The sequence below is a fragment of the Peromyscus leucopus genome, chromosome 3 (genome assembly GCF_004664715.2).
Source record: "Peromyscus leucopus breed LL Stock chromosome 3, UCI_PerLeu_2.1, whole genome shotgun sequence".
Lineage (NCBI taxonomy): Eukaryota > Metazoa > Chordata > Mammalia > Rodentia > Cricetidae > Peromyscus > Peromyscus leucopus.
The window spans coordinates 125,586,386-125,601,455 of record NC_051065.1 but is presented as its reverse complement, the minus strand read 5'-3'; positions in this window follow the sequence as shown (position 1 = coordinate 125,601,455).

Genomic DNA, 15,070 nt, shown 5'->3' with positions numbered 1-15,070 from the left:
GAAGACTGAGATAATTAGTCTTCTCAGGTTTCTAAAGCCAGTTATGACATGCACAGTTAAAGCTGACTCTAATAGTTTGTACCTTAAAGTCCCAGGTACTAACTTTTCTCCCACATCATGTAAACACTGCTAATAAAATTTTAACTGTGGAAATGCCTCATGAAGGAGGCAGTTCTAAGTATCTGGTAACAGGACCTATAGCACCATTGCTGATCACTTAGACAGCATCCTATGAACTAACCTTGCTCCTTTCTCATCTCTGATACAGAAGTTGAAAAACCTAAAATGATTTATCTAGCTTCCCCTGAAGATTCATATGAACATGTTCCATCTTTCTGGCCAAAGTAACTGAAATAGAATTCTGATAAGCAACTTCTAGAAAACTTTCATTCACTTATAAAAGAAGTGGTCACAGTCGGAATTGCTTACTCATGGCTTGAATATACCTGGTCTCTGAAATATAGCAAGTATTGTATGAAAATAAATGTCAAGGGAATTGCAGAGACACAAAATTGCTTATCTGCAAGCTGCTGAACCAATACTAATTTCCACATACATCTTGTTACGTAATAACCATTTTAAAATCAAAGCCACTATTGACTGGGTTTTCTGTTAATTAATAGTGAAAAGCCCTAACAACAAAAATTAGATATTAGAATCAATTGACAATTTCTACTTAAATATATTTGCCTTAAACGTGAAAATCAGAAGGGAATGAGAGTAACACATAATTACATATTGTGTGTTTCAATTGATCTATATTAAATACCCTTTCCTCTCTTTGGAATAATCTGGTTATCACAAGGACAATGGAATCCTGGGGCAGTCCTAAAATAAGACATGACAATCAGTGGAATAAAACAGATAATCCAGAAATAAATTTGTACATGAATGATCAACTGGTCTACCTTCTAGTACAGTGTTTTCTAATTGGTCTCTTCTGTAGTTGAACTCTCTGAATTCATTAATTCAGTATTCTACTATGCTGTGACAGGGTTAGAACACTTTCTCTTTCATAAAACATGTGGTATACTTTTGCATTGCTGACCTGATCATGGCAAGCATCTTGGTGACTGTTATTTTGAAATCCGTATCAGGTAACCCACATATCTACATTTCACTAGGGTTGATTTATGGATATGCATTTTTCTTTTATTTGCAGCATGTTTCCCTGTGTCTTCATTTTTGCTTGACTCTCTGTATTTTATTAAGCGACAACAATTTCTTCAGTCCTGTCTGACTGACCTCATGTAGAAAGAACTCACCAATCAGTCCAAGCAGTGATGCTAAGTCATCACAAGATTTTTATGTTGTGTTTATCTGTTCTTAGTAGCTTCCAGTAGATTAGGACATGTCAAACCCTATCAAGTGGTGATTCAGGTGAAGCAGAAGCAGATCTCCAAATGTGATGAGTAGAAAGATCAAGGTGTTCTGTGCGTGCTTCAGTTTCTATGTTTAATGGAAAGCTGAAGACGGGTGTTTATCCACTTCCTACTGTGTCTGTATTAAGCTAGGAACATCTGTGGCAAACATCTGTACTCGTTCCCACTAACTCCTTGCCAGTCTTGGTGAGGTTTCAGCCATAAGTGAAACACAGTGAATGTCACCTCTGTGTTTTAGAGATCTAGGGTGTCTCAGGCATGTAGAACCTAATTCTCTGAGCTAGGAGGTTAAGGGGCTCACCTCTTGGGTGGCAGCTGTACAAATTGTGGTGCCTGACAAAAAATCAGCAAGTCTGACTTTACTGTTGCAACAAACTGAGTTGAAGCTTGGGAAACCCTAAGCTCTGGAGCCCTTTCTCAGGCGACAGAGGTCTGTTTTCTTGACTCCCCAAAGGAGACAGTTACAAGCTGGGCTATCAAGAAGACCCTAGAGTTTTACCTCTGAGGGGAAACTGGGATCCTGGCTATTCAGTCTCTTGTCCACAGTGCTTCCTTGTGGTTTAGCCCAGGGAAGTTTTTAGAACTTCATTTAAAACCATCTCTCAGTGCTAGTTCTACGGAGATTTGTGTCTGGTCTCCTTTACTTCCAGAGCTAGGAATTTTAAGATACAGTGCCTCTAGTGGGCACTATGAAAATTAGAGAACCCAATACCAGTATGTAAAAATACTTTTTCTTTCTTTTTTTTTCTTTTATAATTTAATTTTAAAGGAATAACCAATCATGATCACTTTAGATATATTGACTTTGGCAGTCAATAGATCTACATTTTTAGTTAGTTGCTATAAAACATTTCCCATGATTTCTTTTTTTTATTTTATTTTACAATACTATTCAGTTCTACATAACAGCCACAGATTCCCTTGTTCTCCCCCTTCCTGCCCCCCTCCCCTTTCCCCCAGCCCACTCCCTATTCCTTCCTCCTCCAGAGCAGGGTCTCCCCTGAGGACTGAGATTGACCTGAGAGACTCAGTCCGGGCAGGTCCAGTCCCCTCCTCCCAGACTGAGACAAGCGTCCTTGCATAAATCCCAGGTTTCAAACAGCTAACTCATGCAATGAGCCCAGGACCTGGTACCACTGCTAGATGCCTCCCAAACAGATCAAGCCAATCAACTGTCTCACCTATTTAGAGAGCCTGATCCAGTTGGGGGCCCCTCAGCCTTTGGTTCATAGTTCATGTGTTTCCATTTGTTTGGCTATTTGTCCCTGTGCTTTATCCAATCTTGCTGGAGAGGATGTGGAACTAGGGGAACTCTCCTTCACTGCTGGTGGGAATGCAAGCTTGTACAACCACTTTGGAAATCAATATGGTGCTTTCTTAGAAAATTGGGAATCAATCTCCCCCCAAGATCCAGCTATACCACTCTTGGGCATATACCCAAGAAATGCTCAATCATACCACAAGAGCACTTGCTCAGCTATGTTTATATCAGCATTGTTTGTAATAGCCAAAACCTGGAAACAACCTAGATGCCCTGCAACTGAAGAATGGATAAATTGTGGCACATATACACAATGGAATACTACTCAGCAGAGAAAAACAATGACATCATGAGGTTTGCAGGCAAATGGATGGATCCAGAAAAAATCATCCTGAGTGAGGTAACCCAGACTCAGAAAGACAAATATGGTATGTACTCACTCATAGGAGGATACTAGATGTGGAACAAGGATGACTGGACTGCTACTCACATCACCAGTGAGGCTACCTGGAAAACAGGACCCCAAGAAAGACACGAGGATCGCCCAATGATGGAGAAATGGCTGAGATCTACATGAATAACCTGGACATGAGTGGGAGCAATGAAGGGCGAGGGTCAAGGGAAAGAGAGCGGGAGATCCCACCTGGATCAAGAAAAGAGAGGGAGAACAAGGAATAGGAGACCATGGTAAATGAAGACCACATGAGAAAAGGAAGAAACAAAGAGCTAAAGAGGCCCACAGAAATCCACAAAGATACCCCCACAAAAGACTGCTGGCAATGGCCGAGAGACAGCCGGGACTGACCTACTCTGGTGATGGGATGGCCAAACACCCTAATAGTTGTGCCATAAACCCCATCCAAGGACTGAGGAATCTGGATGCAGACATCCATGGCTAGGCCCCGGGTGGAGCGCCGGGAGTCTAATTAGCGAGAAAAAGGAGGGTTTATACGAGCGAGAATTGTTGAAACCAAGGTTGGAAAATACTTTTTCTAAGAAGAATTTATAACCATGTGAGATTCTTCTGCTGAGAATTCTCTGTTAAGCTCTGTAGCCCATTTTTTAATTGGATTGTTCAGTATTTTGATATTTAGCTTTTTGAGTTCTTTATATATTTTGGAGATCAGATGACCCCACCTTGGACTACTGGCAATAGTTGAGAGGGTGCCTGGACTGGCCTACTCAGGTGGTCAGTCTAGTGAATACCCTAACTGTCATCATAGAGCCTTTGTCCAGTGACTGATGGAAGCAGATGCAGAGATCCACAGCAGGGTGCCAGGCTGAGCTCCAGGAATCCAATCAATGAGAGAGAGGAGGGATTCTGTGGGCAGGGAATGTCAAAATCATGATGGGAAAACATGCAGAGATGACCAGCCACACTAGTGGAAACCCATAACTGTGGACCAGTAGCTATGGCGCCCCCAAAGGACTTGACTAAGCCCTCTGGATACAGGAGACAGTTGTTTAGCTCGAACGGTTTCAGGAGCCCCCAGGCAGGAGGATCGGGTTCCATCCTGGTGCATGGGTGGGCTTTTTGGAGCCCAGTGCCTAGGGTGTGATACCTTGCACAGCCTTGGTGCAGGGGAGAGGGGGCTGGGCCTACCTCAGATGAGTATGCCTTGATTTGGAAAATGTGGGGATGGGGGATGGGTTGGAGGAGAAGGCTGGGGGGTGGGAAGAAGGGCAAGGGGGGATCTGTGGTTGGTATATAAAGTGAATAAAAAAATTCTTAATAAAAAATGAAAAAAAAGAAAAAATGTGGTAATACCTTCCATCTTACAAGCTTACTTGGGATAGTTAATGAAGAATTGTAGATGGACCAGAATTTAATGTATAGTAAATGATAAATAAATGTTATTTTTAACACCAAAAGAAAAAAAAGAATTTGTAGACCTGGATTTTATCTCTGGGATGTGTAGGGAAGAATTCACAAGAAGTGCTGAGTCTTTATTCAGGATTGGAGATCCCTAGAGATTTTGGGTCTTGATAATTCCTTTATTTAAACTAAGTAAAAGTTTAATTCTCAGAAGCAAGTGCATACACATGTAAGCCCCTCTGGTGAGATACATGGAACTGTGCTTTTTAATGCCCACTATGCACTATACCTGGGTATGTAACCCCAGGAGGCTTTTTAAATTAATGATATTATTATTGTTATTATTATATATTACTACTACCATTACTATTACTACTTTGGAGACAATGTCTCCCTTATCTCAGGCTGTCCTCAAACTCACTCTGTAGCTGAAGCTGGCTGTGAACTGCTAATACTCCTGTCTCAGCCTCTATAGGGCTAGGTGTGTCCCAGCACACCAACAACTCTATGTACTATGGTCTCAGGAGATTCATGATGTCTAGTCCTATTTTCTTCAAGAAAAAAAAATCAACGGTCCAGTATTTGTTCCTGGGAGGTACTGAGGAAGGAGGTCTGGAAGGGTTTGGTTCCCATTCAGGTGTCCAGGCTCCAGGAAATCTAGTATTTGTGCTATTAACTCCAGGTACAGCTTGGTTAGCGGCCCTACTGTCCATCAGCACTGTGGAAAGGTGTACAGGAAAGTTGCTAAGAGAAAGTGGAGGCTGAGCTTTTAAACCCCTTCTCTGCATCCTAAGGGTGTGAGGTCTAACGAAGACCCTGTACAGCTGTTGAAAATCAACCCTCAGAAGATAACATGTGCCTAGTTGTTTCTGTTCCAAATAAAGTGAAGTAAAACTCCTTCCAGAAGGGACTAGATTTACAGGAGTGATACAGGGGAGAAATCTCAGGAAGTGCAAAACTCACTTTTAAGATAAAGAAGTCTATAGTTCTCTGAGCATCAAGTCCCTGGTGAAGGCTGAATCCAAGCTCAGTGGTCAGCAGCCCAGTGGGGAAATCGCCTGCCATGCAGAACCTAGAGACTTGAAAACTAGCTCAGCTCTTCCCTGACCCCAACGTAAGAGACTCCTGGAAGATCTTGCTTAGCTGAAGAAAGCGATTTGCTTGAGGGCCTTACCCTTTTCTACCTGGTTAAGTTGGGTGCTCTCTCAGCTGTCCCGTGTGGCAGTGTCTCTTGACTTGTTCACTTTCTTAAAGAGAACTGACAGATGCATGAGCCTTTATTCAGTGCACCTGCCAGAGTAAGAAGGCAGGGTCCTCTGCTAGCAGTTAGCACTCCTCAGCTTCTCGGCTCTTTACACAGGCAGCATTTCACTTTCTACATGTCACCCAGAAATTTCATTCATAATCCTGAAGAGATGGGAAAAGATCCAAATGTCTTTTAAATGTCATTACAGCCAGGAGTTCTTAAACAACAGAATATTCCTCAGGAACAGAAGACAACAGATTATAGATCCCCTCCAATATGGGTGATGTCCACACTCATTGTGCTTCATGACATAAGCCAAAACCAAATGCTACATACAGTGGTGCTGTGGCAACCTGACAGAGCCATGGGATAAACAGTGTGCACTTAACTATAGATAAATCACTCCCTGTAAATCTAAAGCTATAGGATTTCTAAAAGACACATAAGAAAATGCTTCTGAAAGTTTAAAGCACTTAATTATAGATAAATCACTCCCTATAAATCTAAAGCTATAGGATTCCTAAAAGACACATAAGAAAATGCTTCTGAAAGTTTAAGGTAGGCAAATAATGATTAGTCCTAGATCACAGTAATGCCTAAAATGCAATATACTAGACTTCATCAGATTTCAAACTTTTCCTCATCAAAAGACATCTTTAGGAAAATCATTATGCAAATCAGAGATGAAAGGAAATACACTCATCACATTCTCCTGATGAAGGATTTAGAATCAAATGATTATAAAAACAAAAGCCCAGGAGCTGGAGAGTTGGCTTAGTTAGTAGTGAACTGGGCACACAAGCAAGAAGGCCTGAGTTCCCCAGCACCCACATAAAGCTGGGCTTGGTGGTGTGCACCAATAAACCCCATTCTGAAGAGGCAGATACATAAGAGTATCTGGGGATTGCTGGTGAGGCAATCTTTCCCAATCAGTGAACTCCAGGTTCAATGAGAGACCTGGCTCAAAAAATAAGGTAGAGAGAGATAGATGATGGGTGATGTCACTCTGTATGCTGTGAATGTGTTGCTCTGATTCGTTGATAAATAAAATGCTGATTGGCCAGTAGCCAGGCAGGAAGTATAGGTGGGATAAGAGACAAGGAGAATTCTGGGAAGAGAAAGGCTGAGTCAGGAGTCACCAGCAAGACACAGAGGAAACAAGATGTGAAGGCAGAACTGAGAAAAGGTACCAATCCACATGGCTAACCATAAATAAGAATTATGGGTTAATTTAAGTGTAAGAGCTAGTCAGTTATAAGCTTGAGCTTATGGTCATACAGTTCATAATTAATATAAGCCTCTGTGTGTTTACTTGGGGGACATGAGTGGGAGAGATTTGTCCCAACTGCTGGCCAGGCAGGACACAGGAAAACTTCAGCTACAAATGGCACCAAAACGTGGGGCAAGAGTTTCCACCTAATACCTGAAAAGCTTTAAAAAAAATTCTAAAACAGAGCTCAAAACAGCTTTCTAGTTGTCTCTTTCAGGCCAGCCCCAGCCTGCAGGCTTGAGCTACTCTTTGGCAGGTTCATGGCATGTAAGCTTGATCTGCAGCATGGCAGATTCCCACCGTGGTACACAGAGGTGTCTCCAAGCCAAACATTATGCTACATGATGGATTTAGCCTTTGCTAGTACAGACAAAAAAAGAGGTTTTTGGAGTACACACTGATGGATGGAAGTATAGACCCACTGCCTCCCAGAGTTGGTGGAGAGCATGGTTTCCCCAGAGCTGGCGATAAACTTAGTTCTGCCATGTTGGAAAGCCAAAGCTGCCATTCCAGCCCTAGTAATGCAGTTTAAAGCAATAGATTCACAATATGACAGATTCAGATGGGAAAAAAACCCAAACAGTTTACAGTGTGTGTAAAAATGTACATAGGTTTGGAAGAGAGAGGAAAAGGAATATAGACAGTTATAGAAATAGAAACTTCTAAAAAATAAAGTCTTTAAAGAGACAGTAAGGGTAATATAAAAAATAAACCATGTAAAGATGGATATTACACAGAGAATTGGGATTATATTGTGCTTGGGATTTTTAATTGCAGAAAGACATTTGATTATAAAGGCTACTCAGTTAAACTAATATGTATATTTTAAAGGTATCTTGACTTCAAAACTTGGATCCAAGGATATGTTGTTTTGGAAAGGAGGCTCTGCTTTTGTTTCCACAGGAATCCAAGAGGCTATGGATTTGTTCCAGGTTAAGATGGATCAGATTTGATCAAGTGAGACCTCCTAAACCTTAGGAGATGGTACCTATCAACAAAGGGTATAGCCAGTCTTCCCAGGACTTGACCATTATCTAGAATTTTCTCAGGATCCCCATAGGACTACCAGCACCCCCTATCAGCAGGGAGTAGCCTAGAACACTACACCCACATTCCCCCCCAAAAAAATGGATTATGGATGTTTGTCTTTGTTTAGATTGTTGGCTGCAAATTATTATTGGTCATAGTCAATCTCTTTCTAAAAGAAGAAAAGGGGATATAATACAGAAATGTAGGATATGGATATGATAAAATAAAAGGGTAAATTATTGATTCTACTTTTAAAGAGCAACAACTTATTTTAAATGTTTTATATTGCTATGGATTTTAGTTTACTGATAAAATTTAAAGTTAATTTTGTTATACTTTATGTATATTTCTACTCTTGTTTAAGGTATTATGTTTATGTAACTCATTTAAATTATAATGAATAATTAAGAAATACAGATTAATAATTAGTCATCTATGGTCATCGTACTTGTAGTCATGTTAGTTTAGTTTTCTAGATATACATAGATATATTTCATAGGTAGGTAATCTTCAAACACTTCAAAGACCTACAGAATATGGCATTTAAAATGTTTTTAAAACTTGGACTCTTCTGGACAATGAGACACATCTGCTCTTGACAACACCAAATACTTCAAGAAAGATGATGGGCATTAAAGAAACTCTTTGTGGAGTTTGCTTTCTTTGTGGCAAAAGTTAGCCACTGGGCAAAAAAGTGCCCTTGTGTTGACTGATTGACAATATGTTCTATAAACTGAACATTCAGGACCCATAGGAAGGTGACCACTGAACTTTGCAAGATGAAATGGTCCTTCAGGTTCCTGCTTCGCAGAGGAAACTGCCAGATATTCTACAGGACACACAGAGAAGCGACTAAAAATCTCTAGAAGCTGAAGATGGATGCCTCAATGTTGCAGAGGAACTTTGGATAACTGTCCAGGCAGCCAGCTATCTCTGTCATTCTAGATTTTTGTAAGTTGCTTACAATGCACTTCTTATTTACTTAGGTAATATTATATCCTTCTGGAATGTTTGATGAAGTTAAAGACTGATAATTATAATTCTGTTTTTCTTTGGTTATGATGAGATAAAGTAAATATGAAACCTTAGACTCACAAATATAGGATAAGTGTAAGAGCTAGTCAGTAATAAGCTTGAGCTAATGGCCATATAGTTTATAATTAATATAAGCCTCTGTGTGTTTACTTGGAGGACACAAGTGGGAGAGATTTGTCCTGACCACTGGCTGGGCGGGACACAGGAAACCTTCTGACTACAGGGATCTAGCTTAAGGGGTAAGGTGCTTGATACCAATCCTGACAGCCCATGTTCAATCCCCAGGGCTCACATGTTAAAAGGAGAGACCCAATCCCCACAAGTTGTCCTCTGACTTATATATGTATGTAAGTACACACACACACACACACACACACACACACACACACACACACACAAATGTACATACACTAAATAAATAAAATTTTAAAAAGAAGATGAAGTTGTGTAGTGGTTTGAACAAAAATGGCCCCCACAGGCACATAGAGAGTGAGTGGTACTATTAGAAGATGTGGCCTTGCTGGAGGAAGTGTGTTACTAGGGGGTGGGCTTTGAGGTTCCAGAAGCTCAAGCCAGGCCTAGTACCACACTGTCTCTTCCTGCTGCCTGTGGATCTGGTTGTCGAACTCTCGGCTCCTCTCCAGCACCATGTCTGCCTACATGCCACTATACTCCCCACCCATGGTGATATGGACTAAACCTCTGAACTGTAAGCCAGCCCCAGTTAAATGTTTTCCTTTACAAGACAAATGTTTTCGTCATGGCGTCTCTTCACAGCAGTGAAAGCCTGAGACAGATAAACCGAGGAAGGCATCTGATATTGACATCTATCTGGCCTACAGACACACATGCAAACACATCTTTACATACATGAACATGTATATACATACACCACACATACATAAACACAAAAATATCAATAACAGGATAATAAACAGAATATAATATTCAGAATTAAAGAATTCATGTTTTAAATTAGCCAATGTCATACACGGACACTTATTTCAAAGAGATGTTCAAGCGGCTAATAAACACATGGGAAATGCTGTGCATTATCAGAAGCCAGGGAATGGATTTCAAAAGGGCTGAACCCCCAAAGAGTTGTGTAAGAGTGTCTCTAGATGCTTCAGCCACAGCAGCTCCAGCTGGACTGTCCAGAGTCCAGTGACAGGATACAAGATGGCTTGTCCCCACAATGTGCTACTTAGCAGTGGAAATTGTGCTTGTGGTGACACATGCAGCATGTGAACTGGCCCTAAAGATGGTTCATTTGGGAGAAATTTCTGAAGGTGAAAAACTATTCTACAATTAAAAAAAAAAAACTCACATAGTGACCTCAGGAGTAAGTGGAGAACAACAGGACAGGAAGGACTAGAGGACTTGCAGCTGATGGGGATGGTCTCTCCATCAGCCATGTGTCCATCAGCCCAGTGTCCATCAGCCATGTGTCCATCAGCCATGTGTCCATCATCAGCCATGTGTCCATCAGCCCTGTGTCCATCAGCCCTGTGTCCATCAGCCCTGTGCTCATCAGCCATGTGTCCATCAGCCATGTGTCCATCAGCCATGTGTTCATCAGCCATGTGTCCATCAGCCCTGTGTCCATCAGCCCTGTGTCCATCATCAGCCATGTGTCCATCAGCCATGTGTCCATCAGCCATGTGTCCATCAGCCATGTGCCCATCAGCCATGTGTTCATCAGCCCTGTGTTCATCAACCCTGCTTGGACATGAGGACCTTCACAGTTCACTGTATCTAAACTACACTCCATCTCACTTTAATTGATTAGAAAAAAAAGACACCAAGTTAGGGATTTTGCTCATCTCCTGGGTACAATTTACTTTCCCTTGCTAAAACAGCAATTAAGTGACAACAAGAAATTTTTCTTTCAGTTACTGCCATGTTCATTTAGAACAATGCCCAGGACAAGTTGGGTTTCTTTAAGCAACTGTTTGTAGACTATTACTTGTGTTACTTGGAACTCTTATGCCATCTGGGATCCATGCCTGCAAAGCCAAAGGCAGGCAGAGAGAATGATAGGGGCAGGGGAGAAGAAAGGAGGGACTGAGGAAGGGAGGGGAGGGAGGGGAAGGAGGGGAAGGAGGGAAGACTTGAAACAGTAGGACCATTGTGTTATACAACTTGAAATTTGTCCTACACCAAGTTTTCTGTTAATATAAGATGAGGAATTTTATTTCTCTGTTGTTTGATTGATTTCAGTTGCTCTCAGAACTGCAACATTGGCTTCATATATTTGTTGAGAAGATTAAAGGCTATTATAAGTATAAAATGTTGTATGTAAAGGAAAGGCCATCCATGCAAACTTAAGACACCCAATAGTAACTATTTGTCATAAGGTAGCATGTCTTCTTGAAACAGTATGGCAAATTATGCAATTCAGACATCATGTGGAGAGATAAGAAAGTTGGGTAATTTCATTTCCTTTAATTTACAAGTTTGCTGGCTATTTTCTATGTCCAACTTTCAGACACACAAGTATCAGAACATTTCACCAAATTCAACCCTGAAGTCTCCTGCAGTGAAAATCATCCCCAGTTGTACTGCCCAGGGAATGCCTGCCATTGCTCAACCTTGTGAGCCCAGGACCATCTGCAGTGGCACTGACAAGAGTGTCAAGGTATGAGATTGGCCAATGTCCTGTGGCCTCCAACACTGTCTGACACACAGGCTTCTGGCTCACTGCTGGATGCTGGCTGAAGACATCTGGAAAGGAGAATATCGAATGATTCCTATTTTCCAAGAATTAAAGCAAGGTGGAACATTTCCGAATGGAGCCTGGATGTTGTTCCTAAAATCTGGGCCACATAAGGTTAGAGGCATATTGATTTTCAGTTTCAGGATAAATTGGCCATCTTTGGCCTTTCAGGAAAACAACCACAATTTTAGGTGATGAAGAACAGATGGCACAATCTGAAGCCTCCATTAGAAAGCTCCAAGTAGGCTTAATTGTCAAGGTAGCCACAACCACTGTGTCCTGCCACAGATTGACGGAAGAATGACAGATGCTTTAATGTGGTGAGGATGAGTCCAGCTGCTTCTCAGGGGCAAAGAGTTGAAGCAATCGCACTTGCCACATTCCAGGGCGGCCTCAGATCTGAGCAATTTCATGTTGGAGTCAGGTTCAAGAAGAAAAAAAATATTTTTAAAAGTTTTCTTAGAAGAATTGCTTTATGATAATGTCCATGCCTAGTGGACCTGAAAGGATGGGTGTAGATCTACCTTGGTGAGGTCTTCTGCCCTCCCGCTGTGGACCTCTCCCTCTTTTTTTGGTAGCTTGTTTCAAACCACAGCCCCAAAGCTATGTCCCCCTAATTAAAACATGACTTCCTGGAGGGATGAAGGAGACTATTAAGAGCCAGTAAGCTACTGAAACTCAGAGGGCCCAGTGTGCAAGGCTATCACGGAAAGGTGAAAAAGGTAAGTTCACAGGACTGTTCCTGGTATCACGTAAGCAGGAAGTCATCCTAAGAAAGAGGAAACTCTTCAGTGGAGCTGCCTAAAGCTGTGTAAAAGCTGCGGAGTTCATCTTTCAGAAATTATCAGCTACTCTAGGAAGGGGAATTTTGGTTATAAACCACTTGAGATTCACCTGTATGCCTTGTAAGTGTCCCTTTAAGCATGGTCCTTTAAGCAAACAAATTAAGCTTATCGGTTCACCAAGATAGACTCCGGTGAGACCATTTCTTTAGTCTGTCATTGGTGTCCTAGGTGCAGGGAGGAGATATTGGCTCTTATCTCCATAGGAAATGTATATTTATTATCATATGTACATAAATCCATACTAAGTAACCAGTAAGAACGGGCTGTTGGACTATTTGTCATACAGATAAATAATGTTTGGGACATGTACCACTCACTGATGGTTGAATTTCAGGCATATATGACAGGTTGAGGAACCTGATTTTGGCTCTGTTTAGAATTGGTTATTAAATATTGTCAGGTTTAAGGTGGAAACTTGAGCCATTGGGCACCATTTGTAGCTGGAGAATTTCTCTCCAGCTCCCTCTAAGTCCCGCCAGTCCCGGAACCCACAGACTCTTACATTATTTAAACTGCTTGGCCATTAGCTCAAGCCTATCATTGTCTAGCTCTTACTCTTATATTCAGCCCATTTCTATTAATCTTTACTTTGCCACGTGGCTCGTGGCTTACTTGTATTTTACATCTTCCTTGTCCTGGCAGCAGCTCCAGGTGGTCCCTCTTTTACTTTCTCCTTCCTCAATTCTCCTCTCTGTTAGTCCCACCTATACTTCCTGTCTGGCTATTGGCCAATCAGTGTTTGTTTATATAGAGCGATATCCACAACAGGTTGGAAAGATACATTCAGCTCAGAGTAGCTTGTTCTTATAGTAGCTACTAACGTCCTCTCTTTGAGCATCCTTCCTCCTATAAGGAAATATAGGTCAAGTCTCTTGCCTTCCAGTTACAATATACACACAAATAGTTTTTCAACAACTGATATCCATTGTTTCAAAGGAATATATACAGGCTCCTACTCTCTCCTAGATGTTTAGGGAATGCAAATCGGACTTCTAAATAATGGGTCCATAGAAGACCCATTATTAGTGGGCTCAATGCATGAAGTTAGAACAAGTAAGACAATCTGACATTGGTCATCATCAGAGAATGTGCCAACTTACATTGGTCTTCTGTAGAACAAACAAATGATAATTTTGGAACAAGCCACAATTTCCTATGAGTTTTTTTTTTTTTTTTCCTTCAGTGCTGCGGATTGATCCCAGGACTTAACGCATGCTAGGCAGGTGTCTTCCACTAAGCCACACCGCAGTCTTCCTGTTCTGTTCTTCATTCTCTCTTTTTTTCATATAAAGCTCAAAATAGACAGGGAGCAAGCCGTGCCTATGTGCTGTGTGAGTTATGTTTTAAGTGCAGCAGCAGCCCTGGGAGACTCTAGCCTTGTTCAGCTTTCTTTCCCCTTGCTGCAATAAGATTAAATTCTGTCCACTCCCACTGGAGTTATCTGGCACTTTGCTTTATTTCTTTAATAAAGTAAAAAGTGTTGCCCATAACTGCAGCCTCAACAGAATCTCCAGGGATTATCCCCATAACACTTCTGCTTTCAAGCATTTCTGAGCTTATTTTCATAATAAAGTAGTTCGGCAACATCTCTGTGTCTGTAGAGGATGTACTTCAAGTCCTCAGTAAATACCCCAAACAGTGGATGACACCAAACTCTACATATAACATGGTTTTGTCCTATAAATTCATACTTGGAGTAGAATTGGATTTATAAGTTAGATAAAAAATAAGGTTAACAATAATGTTCATCAATTGTAGCAGCCTCAACATATATTTTTTTCTTTCCTTATTAAGTCAAGAATGTTTAGGTTTTCATGGAAAAGATGCACCATTACCTTCTCTTTAGTGTGCCTGAATGTGTGACATCACCACCCTTGCACTAATGTTGAACAAGCACTGTGATGTTTGTAGTCATATAGCCAATATGCTTCCATGTAACTAATGGGGGGTAACACGCACAACATGGATACACTGAACAAAGGAGGCATCACACACCAGACAAGATGGAAAAGAACAACGATAGATTTTATCATACTGTGCAAAAAAGCATCCCATATAAAGTTTATGAATTGTTTAGTTCTGGAATTTTCCAAATATTTTTAGACCATGGCTAACAATGGTTACCTTAAAACCAGGGAAAATTAAAGTACAGATGAATGGGCAGAGGACCATACTGGTAAACATTCACAATCTCATGAATTAACAACTTTTGAATAATCTGGTCTTGACATAGGTGTATGGAAATTAATTTACAATTAGTATCACTAACCACACTTCATTGATTGCCTTAAATTATTAACTGTTTCTTTAAATGTTGACTTCCTATTTGTGTGACAAGAATTTAGAAATGTTTCCCCTCCTCAAATGGATACAGAAATATGGGAAATCTCTTGAGAAAGTCATTATTATTGGTATTACTAGTACCTCTGGAAACTTCCATGAATCACTATATGTAAGACCGCTATGAAGG